The sequence below is a fragment of the Tupaia chinensis genome, unplaced genomic scaffold, assembly GCF_000334495.1.
Source record: "Tupaia chinensis unplaced genomic scaffold, TupChi_1.0 Scaffold000146_1, whole genome shotgun sequence".
NCBI lineage: Eukaryota > Metazoa > Chordata > Mammalia > Scandentia > Tupaiidae > Tupaia > Tupaia belangeri.
In genome coordinates, this window is record NW_006159616.1 from 2347003 (window position 1) to 2373971 (window position 26969).

The window sequence follows — 26969 nt, forward strand, 5'->3', positions numbered from 1 at the left end:
GCCCAGCGCGGCAGCGTGTGCACCTCGGCTGTGTATAGGTATGTGGGGGGAGGCGGGTCCGGGGGAGGCCCTGTGGGGCCCTCCGCGAGATTGGGGGAGATCTGCGAAGCCACTGCGAGGCCCCCTCGCGCCCAGACATCCCCAGGCAGCAGGGCCCTGCCTCACCCTGCCCACTGGAGAGTCCTGCTCTCCCAGGGCCGCTGCCTGTCTGGGCCTGAGGCCTGGAGAGAGGTCAGAGTGGCGCTGGTCTGAGGGCACTGTCCCTCTTGACCCCAAGTGCTCAGAGGAGTGCAGAGGTGGGGGGTGGGGGCATTTTTGCCCAAGGCAGAGATTTGACAAATGGGAAGAGAAGTGGGATGGACAGACTGGGCCCAGACCCCCTCCTCACCAGCCACCCAAGGGGGTGCTCCCGACCATTAGGACACACCTGTGGAGTGCGGGGCACTTGGGGTTCGGGCGTGTGGTGCTGCTGTCGCAGTCAGGGCTCTCGAGCTGTGAGAATGTGTCCAGGGTCCTCCCCTCTCTGGATGCTCAGCCTCAGAGGGGGCCCCAGCTGGGCCAGGGGTGGGGGGCAGCCAAGAGGGCACCGCCCACTCCAGAGACCTTGCTGGCTGTCTGGTGATGAGAGGAGCAGGGTCAACTGAGAAGGGAGCCCTGGGTGGGGCCAGGTCTTTGTATGACCTTGGGCAAGTCCTGGCTTCACTGGTCTCACTTTTCCCATCTGTCTGCAGAGTCAGCCTTTCACACTGGCTGACCACTGGGGCCCCCAGCCCCACCTCCCCAGAAGACACCCTCAGCTGGCGGAGTCCAGTTTGGGGCCCCCTCCCTGTCCTGCAAGAGGCCAGGGTTGTTTGTTGACCCAACAGCTGCCCAGCCTCATGGCCCCCTGCAGGCAGGAGGGTGGAGCCTCCCAGCCCTCCCTGGCCCCAAGGTGCCCTCAGAGGACTGTGGGGGCAGAATGTGGGGGGGGGAGGTGCTGCCCACACACTCCCCCTGAGGCTGAGCCTGAGCTTGGGAAGTTTGGGGTGATAGGCTGAGGGTCTCTGTTGTTGGAGTGAGGAAGGGGAGGACGCACCTCTCCTGTGAACTCGCTCCTTGATTCCTTGGCACTGGTCCCTGGGTGGACATGAGTGAGCCCCTCTGGGATTGAGGCAGACTAAGGGGCTTGGGGGGCTATTCTTCCTGTTCACCACAACCACAAATATGTAGCATACTCCCTGACCCTGTTTGGAAACCCTGGAAACCAGCTGCACCTTACACCTTGCTGTTGTAGTCACTGTCCCCCTTCATTACTTCTGGGACTGGCCATGCTGCTCGCCAGCCCTGCTAATACCCCATAGCCCCTGCCGTACCCCCCTACCCCCAGCCTCGTCTCTGCCTTACTCCTTAGCCCCACATTCCCACATAGCTGAACGGACACTTGAGCCCCTGCAACCCAAGGAAGATAGGCAGCCTCCCTCTGGGAGTGGGTGGGGTAGGTGGGCCTGATGCTCTGGGCAAGGCTGGCATCAAGGGCCTGCCCCTCACCTGCTACCCCTCTTGCTGTGTTTTAGGGTGGACAAGTCCTTCGTCCCACGCCGGAGTGTGTGGTGAGTACTGGGGACTCCCAGGAGCCTTGTGGACACCCCCAACCATTTGTACCCCCTAGAAGCTAGACTGGTCCCCACCAACTGTCCAGCAGCCTCTCTGGGCAAGGGCTGGGCAGGCCCTCACAGTCTGCCCTGTGTACCCCCCACTGTCTCTCTAGCCACGGAGTCAGGCAACCCGGGTTCGCATTTCGCTCTGCCACGCGCTAAACTCTGAGCCTCGGTTTCCTCATCCGTGAAGTGGAGACTGAAGTGCCTGCTTAGCGCAGTGTAGTCGTGAAAAGGGAAACTAAACACAATGGGGCCAGGCATACTGTAGGCCGTGTCTGAAAGCGTTTCCGTCCTTGCTCCATTCCTGCCCACTTCCGGGTGGCTCCTGGCTAGGTGGGGGCGCCCTTAGCCTTCTCCTTGTGCACCCTCCAACCCCACTCTGCGCGGCCCTCGGAAGCCCCCCCCAAGTCCGTGGTTGCCCTCTCTTTGATGGACGCCTGCACCTTCCCAACACCAAGAGACAACCTTACCTTGGGGTCCCCCAGGACACCTCCGCGCCTGGCAGGCGGTGCTCCCCGTGGGCCTGGCGGGCTGCTGTCTTTGTCCCTTCACTGTCAGGGGATCCCCCAGCAGCTCTGGCTCTTCCTTTCCATCCCTGCTGAGGGCTTCCTGGGTCTGCAGGCACTGCAGGCCCCAGCTGTGGACCACACTGGGGGCAGGAAGCACGCGGGTGCCCAAGCTGACCCCCGCCTGCCTTTCCCTTCCCCTTTGATGCTCTCTGGGCACCTTGGGGCCAGTTTCTCTCCTTTTCTGGGCCTCATCTCCTGCTGCTGTGCCTAGTCAGCTGAGGTCTCTGCTACATGCTGTGCCCGGAACAGGGTGGAGGGGAGGCAGACACAGACAGGCGAGGAAGACACCATCCTGTCCTTCAAGGAGGTCAAGGCGCTATCACCACGAGGCCACTCGCCAGGCACATACCCTGTGCAGGGGACTGTCGGATGCTTGGCACGCTTCACCTCACAGAATCCTTGCTGCTTTCTGAATGAGGCCATGATCTCTAAAGCAGATTAACCCACAAGGCACAGAGAGGGAAATGCCTCGCCCAAAGTCACACAGCTCTGTCAGTGACAGACTGAGATTCGAACCTCAATCTTCCAGCCTCTGTGTAGAGCCCAGGGTCTCCAGGTCTCATGGAGAGCCTGAGTAGGGGATGCACTTGGAAGATGGGGAAGGCACCCCAGAAGGCCCAGTCTTGGGACTCTGAACCAAGAGTTAGAGACCAGAGCCCAGAACGGGTAGTAACTGACCGGCTGTGTGACTTTGGGCAAGTCCTTTCCCCTCCGTGAGCCTTGGGTGACACCTATAAAGGACCCAGAATCCCCAAGACGTGCCTGTTACCCACAATGCCTTGTCCCACGCCCTCATGCTGGAGCTGCTGTCCAAGGTGCTAACCCCTGGGCCCTGCCATCCCAGCCGTCCAGCTGCCCCAGCCGCCCCGGAAGCACAGCCCCGTCTGTGTGGAGTGCAGTTGGCACTCAGAAAATGGCGGTCACTTCGCCTATTGACTGTGACCTCCTGGCATTCAAGGCCTGTCTCCAGCTCCCTTTCAGTTCCCGTGCCCTGCGTTTCTGACCCGTGGAAACGTGGCCCAGTCAGCACCCGCTCCGTCTGTCTACCCCATCATCCCTCCCCTCGTCAGCCCTTCGCCCGCTTCTGTTTCTGCAGGCCCTTGCCACACCTCCGGCCCACCTTCATCGCCATTGTATTTCTTTTCTTTCTTTCTTTTTTTTTTTAAAGTTAGTTTTCTTACATGAGGCAGAGATACAGAGAGAGCGAGACAGAGAGGGGCATGCCCAGCAGGGCCTTCACACCACAGTCCACCCCTGGCCTCAGCCTGCTGCGACCACTGGTGTGCGTGCGCCCGGTGCGTGCAGGGAGAGCTCGGCTGCGGACCCAGCACCATCCCATGGCGCAGCACTGTGTCCTGGGGTGCGCTGGGGCTGGCCCAGTGTTTGCTTTCTCGGTCCCCACATCCTGTCTTTCTGTAGAGCACTGGCATGCCTGCTGAGCACACCTCAGCGACTATCGCTGGGGTAGTGGGAGGGCGGGACTTCGGGGTCTGCAGATGTGGATTTGAACCTGCGTGTGTGTGACTTGGGTGGTCATTTCCCTCCCGAGTCCCAGTGGTGCTCACCAGATACCTGTGGCGCTGGGTGTCCCTGGCTGTTGGCTGTGCCCACCTCGCCCTGCAATGCGATGCGGGCGCTGAGGGCCCTGGAAGCAGGAGCTGCGGACTGAGCCCCACCTCTGGCCCGAGGCCCAGACAGGTCCAGCACTGCCCTTCTGTCTCTGTCTTCCACAAGGGCCAGCCCACTCTCCATAATAGTGACTGCTTAGAGGACTGAACTGAATGTGTCTGGAGAGGAGAGCAGGTAAAACTCTGTTAATAGGCTGGGAGAGCTTCCTGGAGGAGGCATAATTTTCTCCACTATCTTTTTTCTTTTTTCCAGTTTTTTGCCATAGGTGCCTATACTTGCCAGAGATGGAAAGTGAGAGGGAAAGTGAGATGTCACCCTCCCCCCAGGAGGAATGGCCACACCACAATCCCTTCTCCCCCATTCTCCCCCTGGGATTTTGAGCATGCACATACATGTGCCCAGCATGATTTTCAAACCAGTAGGTCTGGAACTTGAACCACAGTTGACCATGTGGGAGTCCAGTGCCTTAGCCACCACACCACCTGCTGGTCCCTCCTCCCCACCCTTAAAAAAGGATTAAGAGGTTAGAGCGAGAGGTTGAACCGGGAGCTACGAGGCCTGGTAGGCCTGATGTGACTGTGGCTGAATTCCCTGACTGCCCCCACCCCTCCCCCGCCAGCAGGTTGTCTGCAGCACAGGAGCTCAGGGTAGGTGTGAGTGGGGGAAGAAGGAGGCCCCGTGGGAGACTGGGAGCCAGTGGAACACTGGTCGACCCTGACTCTGCAGCCCTGAGAGACTCAGAAATGCTCTAGTGGGGGTTGGCTACTCAGGGAGGGCCCCGGGTGGCGGAGGAGGTGGAGAGGTGTCAGTAGGCGAGTGGCAAGGTGGACTTGTGTAGGGTAGGGGGGATTTGGAAAGCACTCTGGGAGGAGGGTTGGCTGTGGCTTTAAGACTGAGGACCTGGGAGGAGACAGAGCCCGCTCCGTGTGCTGAGGGTAGGCTGGGCACTTTGCTGTGGAAGGTGTAGTACATCATGATGCCCGTTCTGCACGTTGGCCTCAGAGTCCCCGTTTTAGAGGCCAAAATCAAGACTGAGAATGGTAGAGGCCCTGGCCCAAAGTCACAGAGCTGAGGAGGGCTGGGCTTTATGTTTTTTTTTTTTTTTTCCTTTAATTTGCTTTAGAACATACACACTTACTGGAGAGAAAGAGAGGAAAAAAAGAAAAGAGAGAGGGAGAGAGAAAGAGAGGGAGAGAGAAAGCACTCCCAGAAGGGATGGCCACGCTGTAATCTGTTCTCTACCCTTTTCTCAGGATTTGGGGCACACATGTAGACCCACCCAGGGTCTTTTTTCAGCCAGTTGGTACAGGGGTCGAACTGCACAGTCAGCCAGGTGGATCCGGCTGTCTTAACCACCAGCCGGACCAGCTGGCCCAAGGGCTGGATTTGAATCCAACTCTGTCATCCGTTGAAGAAGGGACCTTGGTCCGAGATGGGAAAGTGGCAGAAGTGGGAGAAGTCTTGGTAACAGGGTGAAGTGGCAGGGGACAATAAAGTAGCCCCAAATCCTCCCTAGGCTGGAATCACTGCTCAGCCCACTGCGTCCTGCTGGCGGTGGGTGGGGGGTGTTCGGTCCCATCTGGTCGCCAAGATGTCTCCTGGCTTGCTGTCATAGTGGAGTGTGCCCTATATCCCCGGGCCTGGAGGGTTGCACCCCTCCTGATGTCGGCTTTACAGAGTAGACTTCTGATCTACCCCCCCTTGTACAGATGAGGAAACGGAACTCAGGGAGGCTCGTGGCTGGCCCCGGGGCGTGTAGCCAGTGAGCCATGGACCAAGGCTGACTGTGCCATCACCCTGAGCCCGTGCCTTTGGCCCTCGCCTCCTGGGTGCTGTTTGTGCTGAGTAGTGGGCTTGGTGGGCAGCCCTGTCCTCAGCTGGCTCCTCTCGGTGATCACTGAGCTGAGGCCCCGGGGGCCTGTGTGCTGCTGCAGGAAGCTCGAGGCCGTCCTCATTAGTGGCTCCGAAATGCCAGGCAGGTGCGGCCCGCTGGGCCTCCTCATCTATTATGCATCTGGTGGGCAGGCCCCTGACGGGCAGCTGGCGGCGCACAGGACGGGGGCACTGCCAGCGCTTCCTGAGCCCACACCTGCCATACCTCTGGGTAGGGCTCTCCAGGGCAAATGCCAGGGCAGCGCCTGGCCCACCCAGGGCGAGGGCCCACTGTGGACAAGGGCACGTATGCTGGTCTAGCTCACGACCTGTCCTGGCAGCCCCGAGAGGCTGGGGCTTTGGTGGCACCAGGAGTCTTTGGAACAAGGATGGGCAGAGGGCTGAACTAGAACCCTAGGTGCACTGGCTCCTGGTTGTACCGAACCTCAGAGTGACAGAGCCGTGATCACCGGGTCGTCACGTATTCATTCAGCCACAAGTTGCCACTGGACCCCTGCTGTGTGCCAGGCATGGTTCGGGTATTGCGGATTCAGCGGAAATCGAGCCGGTCCTGAGTCTCAGACAGCTTGGTCTGGCAGCTTGTGACCTCTCCGAGCCTCGGCCTCCTCACCTGCAGTGGGAAATGGGAAATGGGAAATGGGGTGGAAAGTGAGCTGGTAGCTGTGCTGATTTCCAAGCAAGGCTATCTGCGAATGAGGCCTGGTCCTTCCCGGGAGCTTACTTGGGCCGCTGTGTTCCAAAGCCCAAGGTACACAGGACTTCCCTCACAGTCCCATGGGGCCAGTGCTGGGTCATCCCTGGTAGAGGCATCCCTGGTGGAGGGCAGAGGAAACTGAGGCAGACAGAGGCTGAGGAGCATTCTCCAGTTTGCTTGGCAAAGCTGACGTTGGAACCCAAGGAGCCAGGCTCCCGTTTGCCTCTCACCTGTGCTGTGCTGCTGGAGAAAGGAGGAGTCACGGAAGGTGGTATTCGAACCAAAACCTGGAGTGAGAGGAGTCAGCTGTGGGAAGAGCTGGTGGGTGATGGGTAGGGATGTCCAGATGGAGGAGCAGCAGGTGCAGGGGCCCTGCGGCCGGAACGAGCTTAGCGTGCCCTGGGAACAGTGCAGAGGCCAGTGTGGTTGGAGGGATGAGAGAGTGAAGTTGGAGGTGGCTTCAGAGAGAGTGGAGGGGCCCGAATAGAGCCGGGGCCTGCAGGCAGGGTAGGAGTTTGGCCATGCCAGTGACTGTCACTGAGTCTCAGACTCTTGGCTTTGTAAAATCTTAGAATTGGGCCAGCCCCTTGGGACCAGCAGTTGGTGTAATGGCTATGTTGCTGGACTCCCATGTAGTCGTCCCGGGCCTGGTGGCTTAAACTCACGCCAGGCACGTGTGTGTGTATGCCCAAGATCCTGAGAGGAGAATGGAGGAGAAGGGATTGTGGTGTGGCCATCCCCCCTGGGGGGTGATTTCTTGTTTTCTGTCTCTCCGTCTCTCTCTGTCTTTCTTGCAAGCACACATGCCCTATAGCAAAAGCCTCTCCAATAAAAGAAAAAAAAAAAAAAAAGAAAAGAATTGGGCCAGCCCCAAAGCCTAGTGTTTAAGCCATGCATCCCACATGACTGACCATGGTTCAAATCCTGGCCCTGCCAGCTTGAAAAACACATTGGGCACATGTGCATGCCTACCCAGAACCCCCCACAGAGTGAAGACATGGAGGAGAAGGGATTGCAGCATGGCAGCGTCCCACTGCAGGGTGCTTTCTCTGTCCCCCCTTTCTCCTCCCTCTCTCTCTGTTGAGTGCATGCACCCTCTAGCAAGTACCAAAAAATTTAGACAGGAATAGCAGATAGTGTAATGGTTACATTGCTGGACTCCCATGAGTCCAGGAATGACTGTGGTTCAAATCCCAGACCTGGCAGCTTGAAACTCATGCTGGGCACATGTGCATGTGTGCCCAAAATCCTGAGAGGAGAATGGAGGAGAAAGGATTATGGCATGGCCATCCCCACGGGGGGTGGTTTCTTGTTTTCTATCTCTCTGTCTCTCTGGCAAGGGTACTTGCTCTATAGCAAAAATCTCTCTTAAGAAAAAAAAAAAGAAAGAAAGAAATGTATAGAGTTCATGACCCTGGAATTCTCACAAGTAGAAGAGACTCTTCGGTGCTCCTCTGTGACCTCCCACTTACCAGTGGACCTTTCCTCTGCTTTGTGACCTCTTTGAGGGTTAGAAGAGCTGGGGGCCACCTTCATTTCATTTCTGGTGACTCCATAGACCTGAAGCCCATCCTTCCTAGTCAGGCCCGTCGTGCCCTCTCGGCAGCTGCCTGACTTTCTTGGACACTCCCGACCGGGTGGGAGTCATTCAGTGCTGGCAGCTCCTGGGTATCAAAAGCCCCTCCTCACTGAGAGCCGCTGCCTGAACCTAGGCCCATGGACTGGGGTCTCCCATAAGAACAGGGACTCTGTCTCCCCAAGGCTGCTCTTCCTGAGCTAGGCATTCTGTGCGCCTGCCTTCCTCCTCGTCACCCTCTGTTCAGCTCAGCGTTGCAAACCTTGAAGCCACGGCCCTTTTTGTTGTCCCTCCTGTGGGCCAGGTGATGTCCTTTCTGGGAAAAGCCACCCTCTTGGGAGAAGTTTCTGGATGGGGTCCCAGATAGAGAGGCCCCCCTAGTCTAGGAAGGATCCCATGTAGCTCTGGGAGACAAGAGACAGTTCCATCCAGAAGGGTGGACACTAGTTTCCTGAGTGATCTTGGGAAGGGAGTCCTCGTCTCACGTGTGCATGAGGCTGCCCCCAGGCTCCTCCTCGAGGCCATAAAGAGAGGGTTCTCACAGCTCGGAGGGCCCTGGGCTGGCTGGTCCTCCTGTCTCTACCCACGGACTGCTTGGACTCTTGGCCCTCTGTCTGGAGCAGGAAGGATTCGGTAGACCTGACTCAAACACCCACTCTATCACTTGTTTGCTGTGTGGCTCGCCAGTCTAGTCTGCCTCTCTGAGTCTCAGATTATCTACAGCGATAAAAACCGTGTCGCTTAGAATGAACTGCAAGTATTTGCATTTTGGGAGGAGAGACTCGTTAATCTAAGGAGAGAGGGCCTGGTGCCGGGATTGGGCGCAGCTGTAGCCGGGTCCAGTAGAGGTTAAGCGGGGTCTTTCCTCGTATCTCTGGTCCTGGGAAGGCCTTCCTGAGCTCAGCATCTTTCCCAAGGCGGCTGTTCATTCATTCAGCAAATTAATTCAACAAGCATTTAGTGTGGGGTGCTCTGGGCTGTAGAAACTGTGCTGGGCTCTGAGGACCAGTGGGGCAGATGGTGGACAGGCCCCACCTCTAGTGCAGCTCACATCTCCAGGGAAACTAAGGGAAGGGGTGGTTCTCGTGAGGTGATGAGCGCTGATCAGAGATGGGGGGTACTGAGTTCAGAGCAGGCCTCCTCCCCACCTCTGGGCATCAGGCGAGGCTTCCTGATAGCCTAGAAGTCTGTGCAGCCGCACTCTGCTCCTGGCTGCGGTCACTTCGTGGGTCCTGGTTTCCTGGCTGGTGAGGTAAGGGTGGTGAAAGTACCACCTCGAAGGCTGTTGAGGGGACTCAGTGAGACTGCGCATGCCGAGGCCTGAACCGGGGCCTGGCCCAGGGCGAGGGCTGCATGGTGGGGGGACTCAATGAGACTGCGCATGCCGAGGCCTGAACCGGGGCCTGGCCCAGGGCGAGTGCTGCATGGGTGCTGCTGTGGCTGTTACCACCATCATCACTGTCCCATGCCAGGCCTACAGAGGGTGCAGAAGAGCTCGGGCACAGCCTCTGCCCCGGCGAGAAGCCATTGCCTGCTGGGAGGCGAGACCTGCTTTCAGAGAAACGCCCAGCTCTGGGCACAGGTCCCGAGAACGTGAGCTCCAGAGTCGGACAGGCCTGGCACGAGACCTGGCTGGTGACCTTGGGAAGTCGCTTGCCTGGCTGAGCCTGGGTTTCCTTCTTCCCGCAGGGTGGGTATTAGCCCCTGCCTCGCGGTGAGCGAGAGGCAGAGGACGTGCTTTCCAAGGGCCAGCCCGGCACCGTGGCGCTGCACCTTCCCACCATATGCTGCAGGAGGGAAGAAACCTTTGGGCCGGGTGATCTCCAGACACCCCGCGCCCCCTCTCTGAGCTCACCGTCATACCTAAGAGCTGGGAGGGTCGGCGCCGATACCCTCTGATGTGCGGGGCTCCCGCGGAATCAGACCGCTCCTAGGTTTGACCTGGTCTGGCTGCTGTGTGATGCAGGTGAGAGGCTTGGCCTCTCTGAACCTCAGTTTCCGTGCTCAAACAGAGACAGTATTTCCCTCACAGAATTCTTTCAAGGCTTCCATTCGTTCCTTCAACAAATACTCATTGAGTCCCTACCGTGAGCCCAGTGCCGGAGGGGCAGCAGGCCTCGTGCAGGTCACCTTCCAGAGTGTGACAGACTGGCCTAGGATGATTTCAGGTGGTGACGTGTGGCCCGTGACAGGTGGGTGCCAAGGAGCCAACTTTGCTACAGAGGTCTGGCTGTGGCGGGTGGTCCAGGCAGAGGACACAGCGTGGAAAGGATTTTTTTCTTTATTTGCTAGAGGACACATGCACCCCCAGAGGGAGAGGAGAGGACAAAGCACCCCGTGGGGTAGGGGCTCACCACAGTCCCTTCTCTGTCCCTGCCCCATCAGGGTTCTGGGCTCAGGCGTGCATGCGCGCAAACACACACACACACACACACACACACACACATACACACACACATACACACACATACATACACATACACACACATACACACACACATACACACACACACACACACACACACGTCCAGCGTATTTCTTAAGCTGCCAGATCTGGGGCACGAACCGTGTGGTTAGCCATGTGGGCTCTGACTGCCTTTTTAACTAGGCCACAGAGCTGGCCCAATGTGTCAGGGATCTGAAGCAGGAACAGGACTCCTTTCCCACCCCCACCCTGGAACATTCCAGACCGTCTCTTGGCAGCAGGCAGCTGGGACAGTGGGGATTGGGTTGGAAGCCCACCTTCTAGGGATGCTGGGGATGCTGAGAAGTGAGGGCAGGCGTGTGAGACTAGGCGGGGGTGGGCTCCGGTGAGGGTGAGCCGGGCCATGCGGGCAGCAGGCAGGAGCAGAGGCCACCGGGCCGCCCCGCCTGTGGCTATGCTGGAGTTGGCTATGCGTGGCCCGACTCTAGTAGGAGGGGCTTGGAATAGGGGGAAGGCAACTCACGCCTGCCCTCTTCGTGCCCAGCTTCCTCATGGACAGAGTCACAGACACGCACAGGTCATAAGTGGGCATCGACCGTGGGCCAGGGCCAGGGCCCCAAACAGACCAGGCCCGACCTGAGGGAATCCCAAGTCGGGTGTGAGAGGCCGATTGTAGTCTAACGATCGCACCACGAAATGTGCAAACCATCCAGTCAGTGTGCGTCGGCCCCGGCTTCTGGCAAAGCCAGCCAGGTGGGGGCAGCTTCTGCCGGTCCGCGGGGGGCTCTGGAAACAGTGGGGAAGAGTGCAGCTTGTGATGGGTGGTGAGGACAAGGGCGAGTGTGCCGGGCACAGGGCACACTGTTCATGCCAAGGCCAGGGGTGGGAAGGAGCCCGACAGGGAGGGAGGAGGATCCTAGGTGAAGTCAGAGAAATGGGGTGAGAGGCAGATGTGTGGGGCCTCGTGGGCCACGTGAGGCGGCTGTGTCTCCATGCTGCACTTGGTGGGGAGCCCTGGGGTCCGTGAGGTAGGGAGGTGGCGTGATCGGATCCAAACACGCTCGCACACAAACCCACGCACTCCCCAGACACGAGCGCTCTCACTCCCGCATCCATTCCCGTCCCTGCCAGGCCTCTGTCTCCTGTCTCACCCACAGGCACACACCCTCTCTCACCACCAGGCAGAGCTGGCTCCCAAGGGAAGTGTCAGACACCCGCCTGCTGATTCTGTGTCGCAGGGCCCTCTGGTCTGGCCAGGACCAGCCCTTGTTCAGTGCTCCCTGGCAGAGGTGCACGTGCCCCCACACATGCAGGGCTGCCACCCTCCTCTGCACGTGGGCGTGGTGTCTCTGCAGGGAGCACCTTCCTGTGCCGTCTTGCTGGCTTCTCCCAGCAGCCTTGCAGCGGGGAGCTGTCCGCACCATTTACGGCTGAGGAAAGCACACAGCCTGAGCTTGCTGGTCAGGATTTGAACCCAGGTCCATCTCCTTTCCAGGTCTGCTCCCCAGCCCACCCAGACTCAGGCACACTCAGGTGCGCATGGCACCGTTCCAGGCTCTTGCTGAGAAAGTGATGTGTGACCTTCAATGCCAAATTCTTCCAGAAACAGGCCAATCAACACAGCAAGGTAGTTAGAGTGCCAGGGAAGGGTCCGGGCCAGCACGTGCCTGCCTGCTGGGGGACCTTGAGGCCTCGGGTTAATACCAGGGTGGGGCTGGGCACCTGCCAGCCTAGGGTGGCTCAGACATGGAGCTGGGGCTGGGAGCAGAGCCTGCGTTTGCATTTACAAATGAGGTAGACAGCCGTGGCCCCGCACAGGCTGGCCCTGCTGGCCTGGTCCCAGGACGTGACAGCTGAGGTCCAGGGCTCAGTGCCCTGCCCAGCTGCCAGGGCCGCTCCGTCCAGCCTTCGCTCGCCCTGACCCGCAGAGCAGGTTGCCTAATGCCCAATGTAGGGGAAAGAGGAAAAAAAAGAAAGAGTAGAGAGGCAGCCAGAACTGGGGTTACACCCAACTCTGTCTCACCCCAGGTCATGGTGTTTAACCCCCCTGGGCGTCAGGGATATCCCTTTATCCCACTGAGATAAAGGGTGAATAATGCCTCCCTCTCGAGATGGTTGCAGGAAGATAAAGGAGTCAGGTACTCAGCTGACAACGGCACTGCTCTGGGTTTTGTTGTTCCAGAGGGTGCATGTGCTTGCCTGAGAGACAGACAGGGAGAAAGCACCCCCAGTGTGGCACAGCCATGTTGCAATCTCTTCTCCGTTTTTTTTTTTTTTTTCTTTCTTGAGAGGTTTTTACTTTAGGGTGCGTGCGCTCGCCAGACAAACAGAGACAGAGAGACAGAAAGTGAGAAATCACCCCCCAGGGGGGATGGCCATGCCGCAATCCCTTCTCCTCCATTCTCCTCTCGGGATCTTGGGCACACACACACACGCGCCCAGCGTGAGTTTAAGCCACTAGGTCCAGGACTTGAACCGCAGTCGACTACATGGGAGTCCAGCAACACTTCACCCTTTTGGGATTTGGGGCATGCAGAGGAGCCCAGTGTATTTCCGAAGCTGTCGGGACTGGGGTTCAAACTGTGGTCAGCCAAATGGGGTCCAGCTCCCTTGACCACATGCCACGGGCTAGCTCAAGTTTCTTTTAATCTTCGATTTTTTAAAATAATTAATTGTAAGAATTATAAAAATAATTTTAGAAATTGTTAGTGTCTGGAGCCAGCAGGTGGTATAGTGATTAAGGCACTGGACTCCCACATGGCCGGTTGAGGTTCGAGTCTAAGATCTGGTGTCCTAAGACTCAAGCTGGGCACATGCCCAAAATCTCAGGAGGAAAATGGGGAAGGGATTGGGGCGTGTCCTTCCCCCCGGGGGTTGATTTCTTACTTTCCCTCTCCATCTCTCTCTGTCTCTTTCTGGCGAGTGCATGTGCCCTATGGCAAATCTTAAAAAACAAACGGGCTGGCAGGTGGCATGGTGGTTAGGGTGCTGGACTCCCACATGGCCGACTATGGTTCAAGTCTCAGACCTGGCGGCCTGCTTTCTCATTGTCCCTCTACCTCTCTCTCTCTCACTCTGTCCCTCTTTGGTCAAATTAAAATAAATAAATAAAGTTAATAATTCTAGGAAAAAATAAAACAAAATAAACAAACAACAAAAAGCAAGTGTCCATTATAAAAATAAAAAAAACGGGGACCAGCAGTTAGTGTAATGGCTATGTCACTGAACTCCCATGTAGCCGACTGCAGTTCGAGTCCCAGACCCAGTGGCTTAAACTCACGCGGGGCACGTGTGTGTGCGTGTCCAAGATCCCGAGAGGAGAATGGAGGAGAAGGGATTGCAGCGTGGCCATCCCCCCTGGGGGGGGAGATCTCTCGCTTTTTGTCTCTCTGTCTCGCTCTGTCTTTCTGGTAAGCACACACGCCCTATAGCAAAAACCTCTCCAAAAAAAAAAAAAAACGGGGACCAGCAGTTAGTGTAATGGCTATGTCACTGAACTCCCATGTAGCCGACTGCAGTTCGAGTCCCAGACCCAGTGGCTTAAACTCACGCGGGGCACGTGTGTGTGCGTGTCCAAGATCCCGAGAGGAGAATGGAGGAGAAGGGATTGCAGCGTGGCCATCCCCCCTGGGGGGGGAGATCTCTCGCTTTTTGTCTCTCTGTCTCGCTCTGTCTTTCTGGTAAGCACACACGCCCTATAGCAAAAACCATTCCAAACAAAAAAGTCAGAAGTTCCTAGTGATCCTACTTCTAGGAGATAACCCATGTCAGCCTCACCATGTAATTTTAAATTTTCCAAATAAGACTTTTTATTGTGCTCATCTTGCTTTGTTCATTAACAGTATGCCTCGGACTCCTTTTGCTGTCAAGCCTAAAGATCTCCTTTGTCACTGGTGCGTAGTATTCCAGGTTTTGCATATGCCTTTAAGTATAGAACCTGCCTCGTTTCTTTTTTTCTTTTTTTCCCAGAAGGAGTGTACACTCACTAGACAGAGCGAGAGAAAAAGCACGGGGCATGGCCACACTGCGGTCTCCTTTCCTCCATTCCTCCCTCCCATCAGGATTCGAGGCATGCACATACACCCAGTGTGTTTTTAAGCTGTTGAGGCCAAGACTCAAACCATGGTTGGCCACGTGGGATCCAGCTTTCTTTTCTTTTCTTTTTTTTGGGAGAGGTTTTTGCTATAGGGCACATGCGCTTGCCAGAAAGACAGAGAAAGACAGAGAGATAAAAAGCAAGAAATCACCCCCCAGGGAGAATGGCCACGCCACAATCCCTTCTCCATTCTCCTCTTGGGGACTTGGGCATGCACACACGTGCGTGGCGTGAGTTTAAGCCACCGGTCCAGGACGCGAACCACAGTTGGCTATGTGGGAGTCCAATGACATAGTCATTATGCCCTCTGCTGGTCCCTGGGACCCAACTTTCTAAGCACAGGGCTTAGCTGCTGTGATGCAGGAGCAGACCAGCCTCCTGATGGATGCGGGGTAACTTCTGCATTTTAGCCTGTGCAGACTTGCTGCGGAGAATGTCCTCCATTCGTGTGTGTTTGTGAGCTTTTCTGGAAAAATAAATGCCTGAAGTGGAGCTGCGGGGCCGAATTTGCACGCGTTAGTCTCCAGCGGGGGTGGCCACACAGCCCTTTAGGGTCACGGTAGCAATCTCGGTGCCCCCAGCAGACTTGGGAAGCTCGTGTTCTCAAAGTCTCTGGGGTTCAGCCACAGTCTCCGTGGGCCACATGGGGCCGAGACTGGCTGGGAGCCACAGGGTCAAGCATGGGAGGTGTCCTGGGGTCATCTGGGGCCTGCTGCTCCCCCTGCTCCTCCCATTCCCGCCCCTCGGGATCTCCCCAACTCTCCTCCCAGCAGGCCCACCCCACCCTAAGTGGCAGGGAGCTCAGTACCTTACGTGGCTGGCTGTTCTATTCTCTGGCAGCTCTAGTTATCCTATTGTTTCACTTTTTTTTTTTGTAGCTTTTTTTACTTTTTTTAGTTTTTAAAAATTTTTCCATGAGAGAAGCAGAGACAGGTCCCCAGCAATGTCCTTGTGCTACAGTCCCTCCCCAGGCCAGCTGGCTCGGGTGACGGGCATGTGCTTCTCCTGTGGGGCCGCTCACATTACCACTGCACCCCCACCTGGCTTACGTGTCCCATCCATCCTTGTGTGGAACTCCAGTCTGTTTTCTCGCAACTTCCACTTATGAGTCCGACCGCAGCCCGCAGGCACCTACTGAGCAAGGAAAGGAGGGCGAGAGGAGGGGAAGACCGGAAATGCTCGTGGGTAATGTTTATTTCTTTCATGGCTAATGTTTATCACAAGCACTTTACATGTATGAGCTCATGTACGCTTCAGGACAGCCCTTGGAGACTGGCATTGTTGTTATCCTCACTTTAGAGTGGAGGAAATTGCAGCTCAGAGAGGTCAAGTAAATTTCCCAAGATCACACAGCTGTTAAGGAGCCAAGTTAGGATCCAGACTCAGGCAGTCTGGCTCTAGAACCCGCTCTGACGCCGTCCAGGCAGGGGCCTGCAAGTTACTGAGCTCCAGGCTAGTCAGAATGTACACATCGCTAATTCACACAACCTTGCCCGGGAGGTGTCTCCTATGCCGTTTTGCAGATGAGAAGACTACGGCTCAGAGGAGGGAAGGGTCTTCCTTTGGGTTTCGACTTTCAACTAGTCCTTGACAGACTCGGTTCCTAGTTTCTCACCCTCCCATTCACCTTCCACAGGACTTCAGAGCTGTATGTCACAGTCCCAGTAGAGAAACGGAGGCTTGGAGGTTACAGTGACTTAACCCTGCATACTCAACAATTCAGAGACAGCCGCGGCTCCTCCTGTTCTCTTAGGTTAGGAGATGGGGACCCAGTCCCTCCCCATGGGAGTTTCGCCTTGGCCTTGGTGGTCCCCCCCCTCCCTGCCCCATGAGTGGCAAGAGGCAGGGACTTGTCACCATCTTGGCCTGGAGTCCACACGGTGGCAAGTGCAAGCTCCAGGTCTGACTGGAGCTGGTGTAGAGGGGGGTTGGATTAAACAAGACCTCAGCCTTGGAGGTTTCCGTGTCTGGACAGTGAGGCCAGAGGAGCCCTAGGAACAGCTAGGGAGCAGCCCAGGGGACTATCACGGGGGCTCTGGTTTGAGGTGGGAGAGGCCTGGCTCGCCCCACTCTGAGGCCAACACCCGCACTATTGTCTGGCCCAGAGCAGGCGTTAGGTCATGTGTTCTGTATGAATGACTGAACATAGGAATGAAGGGCAGATGGGGTGGGTGGGTGAGTGAGGAGTGAGCGAGCGCAGGAATGTGAGGAGCTCAGAGCAGGGAGACCCCCTCCTGCGGAGGCTGCAGGGACAAAGAGGTCAGGGAAGGGTGGGGAAGGGCCGACTGTGTGGGTGCAGATGGGTGCTGGGAAGGCCTCATAGCCTGCCACTGACTGGCCTCCCCTTGCCCTGGGTGCTGAGGATGGGGCTGTGGGCCAGGGAGCGCAGGGGAGGTATCAGTCCATGTTCAAGTCCAAGGGAAGTGGGTTGAGTCAGGCTTAGGCCCCAGCAGGCTCAGGCCACCTGGGCAGGCAGCAGGTAGAAGGAGGCCTGGTCCCAGGTGCCACGCCCCATCCTCGCCCCTTGGAGGCTGGTCTCGTGACCTCGTTGGACTGCCAACCTCTTGTTTGCCCGGGAGGCCTCTGCCTGGCCCAGCTCCGGGATCCGGGTGTCTTGGCACCCAGCCAGCATGGGGCAAGGGTGAGGGCCCATGGGCTACCTTCCTGTTCACCCACTTGTCCCAGCTGGGAGCCTGTGGCTCCCTCTTCCCCTGCCCTGGGACGAGGCCTGGGGCTGCCACTTGGGAGCCCTGAGACATGCAGTCCAGCTTGAAACTCGCAGAGCCTCCGATTCTTATCTCTGAAATGGGCGCCATGGCAGCGGCCCTCCGTTATTGTTGAAGGTTCCACCCACCCCATCCCCTGCTCCCTCTTGAGCCCTGATCAAGAGCGCTCTGGGGAAAGAAAGCCAGGGGTGTCCTTGTCACCTCCAGGCTGCAGTCGCCTCCAGGGGTCTGGGGAGGAGGGCCGGGACCCTTGAGCCTCGCTTTGGAAACCTGCCCACCTGGCTGCCCAGCCACCTTCCTGGCACCATGGCAGGGACAGGGGCAAGCAAGGGGGAGCGCAGCGCAGGCGGTTGAGCTCAGGAACAATGGGCCCTTGTGACCCCCTGGGGGGCAGTTCCAGGTTCTGATTTCAAGAGAGAGGAGTCCCCTAAGCCCCAGTGGTGGATGGCTGGGAGACCCAGGCTCTGGCAGCACCCCAAGCCCACCCAGAGGGCCCTTTCTCGGGTGGGGGTGAGGGAAGTGTGGCCCTTACCCTTTCTCCTTACCTCCACCCTACACAAATCCCCAGGGAGGTGGGTAGAACCAGTTAGTCTCATGGAGACCAGGCAGACCCAAGGGACTTGGTCCCAGATGTCGGCCTCCTGACCTCTGGGGGGCCAGCGCTGGGTGGGCCGAGGCCCGATTGTCCCCACCAGTCCTCCTGGGCTCGAGGCTCGTTGACTTGCCCAGCTCCTCCTCTGCCCTCCTGACCATCCGTGCTGGGTTTCCTAGTGTGCGAGGTGGGGGTCCTCGAGGTGGGCTTCTTTCACCCCAGGGTTGGTCATCTGCCCAGCTCCCCGGCTCTCAGTCATGGGCTTCCAGCCTTGATGGTCATAGGTCAGCAGCCTTGGCCACCCGAGTGGGTCTCCACATGGCCTAAGGGCCAAGTCCTCCACACCGGACACGGGACAGCCCAGCTGTCCTCAGATACCTAAAAGGGCTGGTGTCCCCAGTGATAGTGACCCAGACATGCCTGTGTGTGTGCCTCACACCCTTGGCGACCCCACGAGACAGGCACGTCGTGTGTCACGTGGCAGATGGGGGAAGACGGGGCCCTCCACCACCCCTCCAGGTGGTCCACAGGTGGGCAGCACCCATGGAGGCTGCTCGGTCCCCTGTGTCCCCACCGTGCCTGGGTCTGACCCTGCTACTTTGCAAAGGGCAGAACCCTCTCCCAGGTCCACCCACGCCAGTGCGGCATCTGAGCCCTGGCCGGCGGGAAGCTCTGGTTCTCTCGTCCCTGATCTGCCCCCCTTTGCTGGGTGACCTCCAGATAGTGGTTTAACCTTTCCAAGCCTCAGTTTGCCCTTCTGGGAATTGGGGGTCCTAGCGACCCGATCTCATCTTCTCCTCCTTTCCGGTGAAAGTCCCAGGAGTGAGCAGATAAAGAGGGCTTTTGAGAAGTACAAAGAGCTGCACTCACGACTCTGCCATGATTATTGTTGTTCCCTTGATGTGCAGATAAGGGAGGGGAGCAGGCACGACAGTTGCCAAGAAACCCCGGAGCTGTCAGCAGCGGCTTCCGCCCAGCCCCTCCCACCCAGGAGCTGGCCCTTCCCCCACACCCCGCCTCGCCCCTTCCCTGGAAAAGATGGGTCCAGAGTGAGAGGAGCTGGGGCCAGGCGGCTGGTGGCCATGCAGCCAGAGGCTGAAGGTGACCCCGCGCTGCGACTGGCCCAGACCCAGGTTGGCTCTGCCGTGCTGCGTGACCTTGGGCAAGTCACCTCCTCTCTGGCCACTGCCTTCGCACGCGTCAGAGGAGGCACGTGTCAGTGGGCCAGTGTCCAGGCCGTGCAGGGCAGGACTGGGGCTGGGCCTAGGAAGGCACTGGGCAGAAGCACAGGAGCCAGAGCTTTGACGGGCAGGGTGCTCAGGAAAGAGGCCGGGTGCCAGGACTGAGGGCCTGGGTCGAGGGGAGCAGGAGGGAACCTAAGCTGGAATCCAACCCCAGCCCTGCCTTTTCCCTGGGGTGTGACCTTGGACTGAACACCTAACCTCTCTGAGCCTCAGTTTTCTCACCTGGAACAAAGACTGATAAATTTCATATGGATTAAAAGTTGACAAAATCCAGCCTCAAGAAGTCTCTGGGGCCAGCAGATGTTGTGGAAGTTAAGGCGACTGGATTTCACATAGCCAATGGCACAGTTCAAGTCCCGGGTCTGGCAGCTTGAAAAACACGTCAGGTGGATGTGCATGTAGACCCCAAATCCCAAGTGAATGGGAGAGAAGGGCTTGTGGCATGGCTGTGCCCTTGGGAGGTGCTTCCTTACTCTCCCTCCCCGCTCCCTCTCCCCAGTGAGCACACGTGCCCTATAGTGTTTTGTTTTGTTTCGTTTTTAAAGTTGCTGTGTTTCGAATCTCCAGCCCACTCAGCCTAGCATGTGCCAGGCACACGTGTAAGTGCCCAAGAGCCCACAGGCTGGAAGACTGCAGGAGGGGCCGGGGATGACCAGACCCTGTGGGGGTGTCCTCTCTGTCTCACCCTGACATGCACACTGCTGTGAATGAAGCAGAGGACTAAGAGGCGGCCATGGTGACTGGATGGGACAATGCCTGTGTCAGCCATAGGGTGCTGTGCAGATGTGACGATTGTTGTCACGGGATGGCGGACGAGAGTCCTGCAGCCTGCCTTCTCCTGGCGTCTCCCAGACCCTAGGCTGCACGGGTAGGAAGAACGCAAAGCATTCTGAACTGAGCCAGGTGTGTGTGTAGGGGGGAGTGGAGAGTGGGCAGAGACTTGGGGAGCCTTGAGGAGCCTTGGGGAGTGTGAATAGGATGGTGCAGACCAGGAGTGGGACAGGACAGAGAGGGAAGGGACAGGGACATGTTCATGAAGAGGGAGGACAGCCGCAAGCTGGGGAGGCCTGCTGAGGCCACACCCGCAAGGGGACTGGGGGGCTTAGGAAGGGAGCGGGCAGAGACAGAGGAGAGGGAGGAAGGCTGAGATGAGAAGGACCAGAGAGCAGAGGTGGGGGCGAGTGAGGGGTCGAGGTCACTCATTGCTTCAGAATATTTGTTGAGCAGCTACTGTCTACTAAGTGACGGTACAGTGTCTCCTTACAGGTCCAGATCTGGTGGTCTGGGCTTCAGGTGCTCGACTTGCACGTCCGGGAGTGGTTACTCCACCTCTCTGTGTCTTAGCTCCTTCCTTGGAAACACGGGGCTTCACCGAGTTCATACGAGTAGTAAGAGCAGACCTACCCAGAGGAAGCCCCGATCAGCCCTGGCCACCCTGTTTGTTGCTGTGGTTACCTTTCCCTCTTGACAGGATGTGCCGGGCCGTGCTCCTGAGCTGGGGCTGGGGTAGCTCCATGTGGCTGCATCCACGCTGCCGGCCACCGCGTTCTCAAGGTCAGGCCTTGGGCTCCGGTGCCTGTTCTGCCTCAGTAACTGTGCCACCTCACTGAGCCTCAGTTTCCCCGCACGTGAAGCAGGCAGTCTGAGCAGCTGGCTGACGGGGCTGTGAGGACTGCATCAGGCCATGCCAGGCACAGGGAGGCCGTGGCTCTTGTTACTGTCCTTCCCCCTCTTCAGAGCTGGGACGGAGGGGAACAGGGCCTGGAGCCTCCAGTGCCCTCCCTTGTCCGGTCTTGGAGACCCTCTCCGCCCCGCCCTTTAGGCCTCAGCAGTGGCTTTTCAGGTGGAGCTGCCTGTGCCAGGGACTGGATTCCAGCCAACCAGGAACTGGAGAGCAGATGGGAGCCCGAGTCCCTGCCTTTAGAGGCCTCCCTTGGTCTGTGCAGAGTGGGCAGTCCTGAGTGGCATTGACACCTGGACCGGGGACACTGAGGCTGAAGGATTCTGTGAAGGAGCTGCTATGTGCTGGCCCTAGGGGGACAAGATGGGCAGACAGAAGACACCACTCAACCACCCCAGTCATGGGCAACAGCCATTACTTGGCGCCAGGACAGCGGCTCCCACCGCCAAGGAGACCCAGCTTCACCCTGCCCCCTACCCCCGGACTTCCTGGCCCCTGCAGCCCTGCTCAGTCAAGGGCATGTACTTCTGTTCCAGCTCTGTACCTGCTCGCTGGGGGAAGTGGCTTCACCTCTCTGAGCCTGTTTCTCTGGCTGTGAAAGTGGGCTCATTAATCACCCTTCTAGTCCTGTAGTAAGTATGATGTACTTGACACAGTTCCAGGCACATAGTAGGTTTCAACTTCGGTGGAATCTGCCTGGGCCATCTCTATGGGCCTCTCTCCAGCCCCCCACCCTGTCTCCACTCTCTCCCCGTGTCAGCACACCTCAGTCTGTGGGAACCTGTGTAGGGACACGTGCTTGCTTGCTCACAAACCTTCAAGACTCCCTACTGTCAACCTTCATTCAGTCATTTAACAAACACTTAATGGGGCCCTAACTTGGAGAGCCCGAGTTTACTCGAATGAATGAATATGAACATATTCACTGAGTGAGTACCTACAGTCTGCCCAGGCTCTGTGATGGATTTTTCTGGAACTGAGGCTGAGAGGGTTTATGTCACTGACTCAAGCTCACATAGCCAGTCAGTGCCCACGACTCTCACCCACACTGATGCCATGGGCTTGAAGGCCCCTGCCACCCTGTCCATGCTCTTGGGTCAAGCATGACCAAGTCCATGGCATGGCCATTTCTCCTAAGATGCCAGCTCCCAGCATGCAGGGGCCCATGGCTGATTCTTCTGGGCTGTTTCTCCGACTGCAATTGGGAGGCATCAGAAGAGGGGCTCAGAGCTCCCTCAGGGGCTCCTTCCTAGGCTGGGTTCCTGCAGGCATACCCCCTGTCGGGGAAGGACAGTCCCAGCTCTGCCTGACTTAAGCCACAGCCATGAGCTGCTGGAGTCGTCTGGCAGCTCTATGACTCACCTTCGCATGGCCAGTCCCACTTGACAGGACCTGAGTGGGGAGTGCAGCCATGTCAGGTGGCCCTAGGCAGCGGGCAGAAGCCAGGCCTGCTCGCCCAGCCCCGGGCCCCTGGGCCGCAGGACACTGGCACTTCCTCTTGCTGACCCCAGCGGTGGCCTTGGCAGGCTTTCCAGGGTGACAGGAGCTGACCTCATCCTCACCAGACCTGCTTTCTCTCCTCCGGGAGGGGTGTGGGTGTGGGCAGAGCGGCCAGGCTGGGAGTCAGACAGGTCTCCGGCACATGCCACCTCCACTGCCGACCGGCCGTGACCTCTGTGCATTGAGTCCTTGTCACTGAAGCGGGAATGCCAGTGTGGTGAGGAGGCCGTACCCTCAGGCCTAGAAAGAGGCACACAGGGGCCTGTGAGTGTCAGGTATCCTCACTGTCACCATTAACACCCCAAGGCTCAGGGAGGGGCCCACAGAAGCTCCACCCTCTACTGCAAGCCCCACTGCCCCACCTCAGTCTACCATCTTCAGAATGGGCTGTGGGCAGCCTCCCGGCTGGAGGCCTAACTCGGGGAGAGACTGTCCACATCTCCGACTCCTGAGGAAGCTTGCTCAGGAAGCCCCTTCTCTCACCCCTCCTCCACGAAATCTCATGTCCCCCAGGTCTGACTTTTCCTCCCAGAGATCTTGAACCCCCTAACTTGGCACTCTCCCTGACGTGAGACTTTCTCTTCCAGGAAGAGTGATGGGCAGAGCCAGCGCTTCCCTCAGGCGTTAGACCTGTCACGAGGGGACCTAGTTCCCCCCCACACGGCTTCACACCACCCTAAGGTAAGTGCCCCCTATTACCTGGGGACCTCCCACAGCTGGGAGCTGTCTACAAAGGCCTACAGAGCAGAGATGAAATGCTCAGGTAGCTGCTTCTGGGGTTTATTCCCCCTGGGTGGGCCTGGACCAGCCTCCGTCTGTAGACCCAGTCAGGAGGACTGTTGTGGGGAGCGGCTGGGGCTGGTCTGAGCAGCACAGCTGGAGACAGACCGCCAACAGCTGCTGCCCACCCTCACTGCTGATGTCGCCGTCGGGTCCTGCGAGTTGGGTCTAGTGACAGTCCAGGCTTCCCAGGGCCGCTGGGAGGGCTAAAGGACAAAGTGCCAATAAGGCTTTCCACATGTGACCTGCAAAGAGCAGGAGCCCGGCACACCAGGCTGTCATTGTCATGGTCATCAGAGTCCCGTGTCTGCCCTGCACCTGCCTGTGCCAAACTGTGTGCTGGCCACCGCAAAGCAGAGATGGAGCTGACACAGGCCTGCCCTCAAGGAGCCATCGTCCAGTGAAGAGACACGTAACCGCCCACTTATGCAGAGTGTCAGACGCCAGGAGACATCGCTGCTATCTATTGAGATTTACGGTCCTCTGGGTGAATACATAATGCTTTTTTGGGGAAAGGATTTTGCTATAGGGCACGTGCGCTCGTCAGAAAGACAGAGACAGAGATAGAAAGCGAGAAATCGCCTCCTGGGGAGATGGCCACACTGCAATCCCTTTTCCTCCATTCTCCTCTTGGGATCTTGGGCATGCACGCACACGCACCCGGCATGAGTTTAAGCCACTGGGTCCAGGACTCGAACCACGGTCAACTACATGGGAGTCCAGCGACATAGCCATTACACCAACTGCTGGTCCCCCTACTTAATGCTTTTTATACAGTCTCTTATTTTGTCTTCAAACTTACATGTATTGTACAATTGCTACTATTATTAGTCCTGCTTTGCAGATAAGAAAGAGGAGGCTCAGAGAGGTCAGGTGCTTACCCAGAATCACACAGGCTGGATGCAGGCTGTGTGACCGGGGTGCCTGGGTGTGAGGCTACGCAGACGTTAATGAGCCCTGACTTCTGCAGAACGCTGTAATTTCTAGAGCATGTCTGCAGACATCATGCCTCTTGGTCCTTGCATCAAACCTTGGGTAGCAGACACTACCAGTTGGGGATCCAAATATTTGGAAAGGCAAAGTGGTTTTCCCAAGGTCATATAGCCAGGATGCAGCAGAGGCCTGTGGTACAGCAGAATGCAGCAGAGGCAGGCAGTACAGCGGGATGCAGCAGCGGCAGGCGGTACAGCGGGATGCAGCAGAGGCATGTGGTAGTGGGATGCAGCAGAGGCAGGCGGTACAGCGGGATGCAGCAGAGGCATGTGGTAGTGGGATGCAGCAGAGGCAGGCGGTACAGCCAGGATATAGCAGAGGCTTGCGGTAGAGTGAAATGTAGCACAGGCAGGCTCTACTGGCCCGTCCCCAGAGCTCTGGTCCAGAACAAGGGACACACACCCAGGCATTCCACACACACAGACACAACGTGTCCCACGTGTACACAGCTCTCTAGTTTCGAAGTCACACACACACACACACACACACACACACACACACCTTTCCCAGGCCAAGAGGGAGAGGGCCAAGGAATGGTGTCCACATATGGGAATACCATCCCTTTGGGCCCTAAGTAGGTGCTGGTGGCAGCAGAAGAGGATTTCTGAGACCCTCTCCTGCTTTCTGAGCCTGGGCAACAAACAGCCCAAGACTGGGCTATGCGGGTCCTAGGGCTTGGCAGGAAAGGGAGACCCAGCAGCTGGTTCATGGGTGAGGCTTCCCATCCCTTTTCCACTTAGCATTCCTTGAGGAGGCCTGGGTTCTCAAGGAACTATGCACCCGTGGACCAGGGCTACCGCTCCCTGGGCCTCAGTCTCCCTGTCAAAGAGTGAGGGCTGGAGCAGCCATCGGCCCAGTCCTGCTTGCTCAGACAGCCTGGGGTTGGCCTTCTCGGATTCGTGCTGAGCCGCCTTCCCTCGGGCTTCCTGGCCTCCACCCAGTCTGGCTAGAAGCCTCCGTTTATGCCAGCACAGCCCAGACAGCAGGCTCCAAAACACCCCCACCCCAGGATCAAGACAGTCTGTGGATCTTCCTCCTTTGACAGGCAGGAAACAGTGCCCAGAGGAGCTGAGCGATTCATCTGGGGTCCCCCGCTAGCCAGGCGTGGGCCGGGAGGGTCCAGGCCAGTGACTCCTTCTCCCCCCTTGCCTGTGCACATTATGACATTGATGGGACCAGTCTGAAGGCAGTGCCCCCCCTGTGCCAATAGGCCAGTCCTTGTCCCTCTGTGGGCCTGTTCCCTCATCTCTAAAACAGAGGTGGTGATTCCTTCTCTGCCCACCTGGCCAGCCTGTACTTGAGCAAAAGTACTTTGGGAAGTAGAAATCGGGAAGTTGCACTGTTTCCAGCACCATCACACTCCCAGGGCTGACAGAACACCCAGAAAGCACACTCCCCCGCCCTCCCCATGGAAGCCACATTGGTGCAGACACTGAGCAGCCCAGGACCCACCTGCTCCCCCCCCACACACACACACACACACTGGGCTTTCTGTGCTCAGGATTCAGAATTCTGCACACAAATACGTACCCAGCCCACCCATGCCTGTGTCAGACACATTCACGTGTAAATGGATTCCGAGGCCCCCACGTTCACATGCGTGAGCACACATGCACAGGCACATACACCCAGGCATTCCGCACACACAGAAACATGTCCGTGTACACACAGCCATCTAGTTTTGAAGGCTCGCACACACACGTGCACAGCCTCCACTGCACCTGGCACCCAGGCATCTCCGGTAATGCAAACAGCTCTCCCCTCCCCCAGGGCAGTGTGGGAATGGATGTTTCTCTGACTGCATTTCGATGGGTGCCCGGAAGCGCTCAGGCCTGGAAGTGGCTGTGTAAATCAATATTTGCTGCTGTTAATTATTAAAGCCAAAGCTACACTGTGTCTGGAACACACATCTCTGGAGTTCCCGCCGGCCCTCCCCAGCCCAAGCCTGACCCAGGGCCAGGTCTGGGGGAAGGGCATTGCACCTTCCTTCAGGGCCTTTGGCTCCGGAGAGTGGGGGTGATGGGCAGCAGCTGGCAGCGTTTTCAGGAACACTAAAGAGAGGTCTGGCACTGAGCTGGTGGGCAGCCCTGGCCCTGGGGCACCCACAGCAGCTGGTGTTGTCTTGGCCACAGCTCGGGAAGCCTTTGCCACTTGGCCAACATCTGTCTGGAGGAAGGGATGGCAAGGCCTTGTGCAGTGGCTTTACCGGGTCACGGGCCTGCTGCAAGGTCAGCTGGAAGGGCCTGCAGAAGTCTTCTGTTTTACAGAGGGGGAAACTGAGACCCAGGGGGGTGGCAGGGACTCACTGAAGGCCACTCAGCAAGTTGTAGCGAGGCTGGAGCTCGAACCCACATATCCTGAAGCCCGCCGGAGCCCTTTCGGTCATATGTGGAGCCCTTGTGGTCCTTCCACAGTCCTTGTGGTGCCTCCCCAGGGTCAGGGGCAGTTAGGGTGTGGGGAAGGGAGGGAACTGGCCAGCCACCATCAGACGTTGGGTGGCCAGGAGGACTTGAGGCCGAGGAAGGCAAGAGATCCTTAAGGGCAGCTCCAGGCTTTCCCTGGAATCCGTTTTGCCTTTCCATGGCTGTGGGGTCTTTGACAAACGTTTCCCCTTCTTGGAATCCGTTTTCTCATCTCTATAATGGGGATGACATTTGAACCTCCTTGGTTGTGGCGAGATGAGACATGCATTAAGTAATTACTCAAAAAAAAATTGTCTCCAAGGTAATCCCCTCCTCTTCCTGCCCGGCTTCGTGGTCTATCCCGAGAGCCCGTCCCTGAGGCTCTGAGGCGGGGAACTCAGAGTCTGGGAAGACAGAGAAGTTGGGGTTCAGGGAGCACTATGGAGAGCAGACGGAACCGACCGCCCCCCACCAGAAGCTTCCTGCGCGCTGACCAGAGCGCGCAAGCGCGGTGTCCGGGGGCCGCGGGCCC

At 57.8% G+C, this 26969-nt stretch overlaps 1 protein-coding gene across 3 annotated transcripts in view; it reads left to right on the forward strand.

Annotated features, from left to right (window-relative positions):
* The first annotated feature begins 1558 nt into the window (after nt 1-1558).
* Nucleotides 1559-26969, forward strand: part of RAP1GAP (RAP1 GTPase activating protein) — a 54127-nt gene continuing 28716 nt past the window's right edge. Inside the window, exons 1-2 of one of the 3 annotated variants that reach the window (XR_003548867.1) lie at nt 1559-1589; nt 22850-22943. The gene's annotated coding sequence lies outside the window, so the exon portion shown is untranslated. The remainder of the gene's footprint in view (nt 1590-22849; nt 22944-26969) is intronic. The other 2 variants (XR_003548868.1, XM_006145174.3) reach the window with 2 other exon arrangements.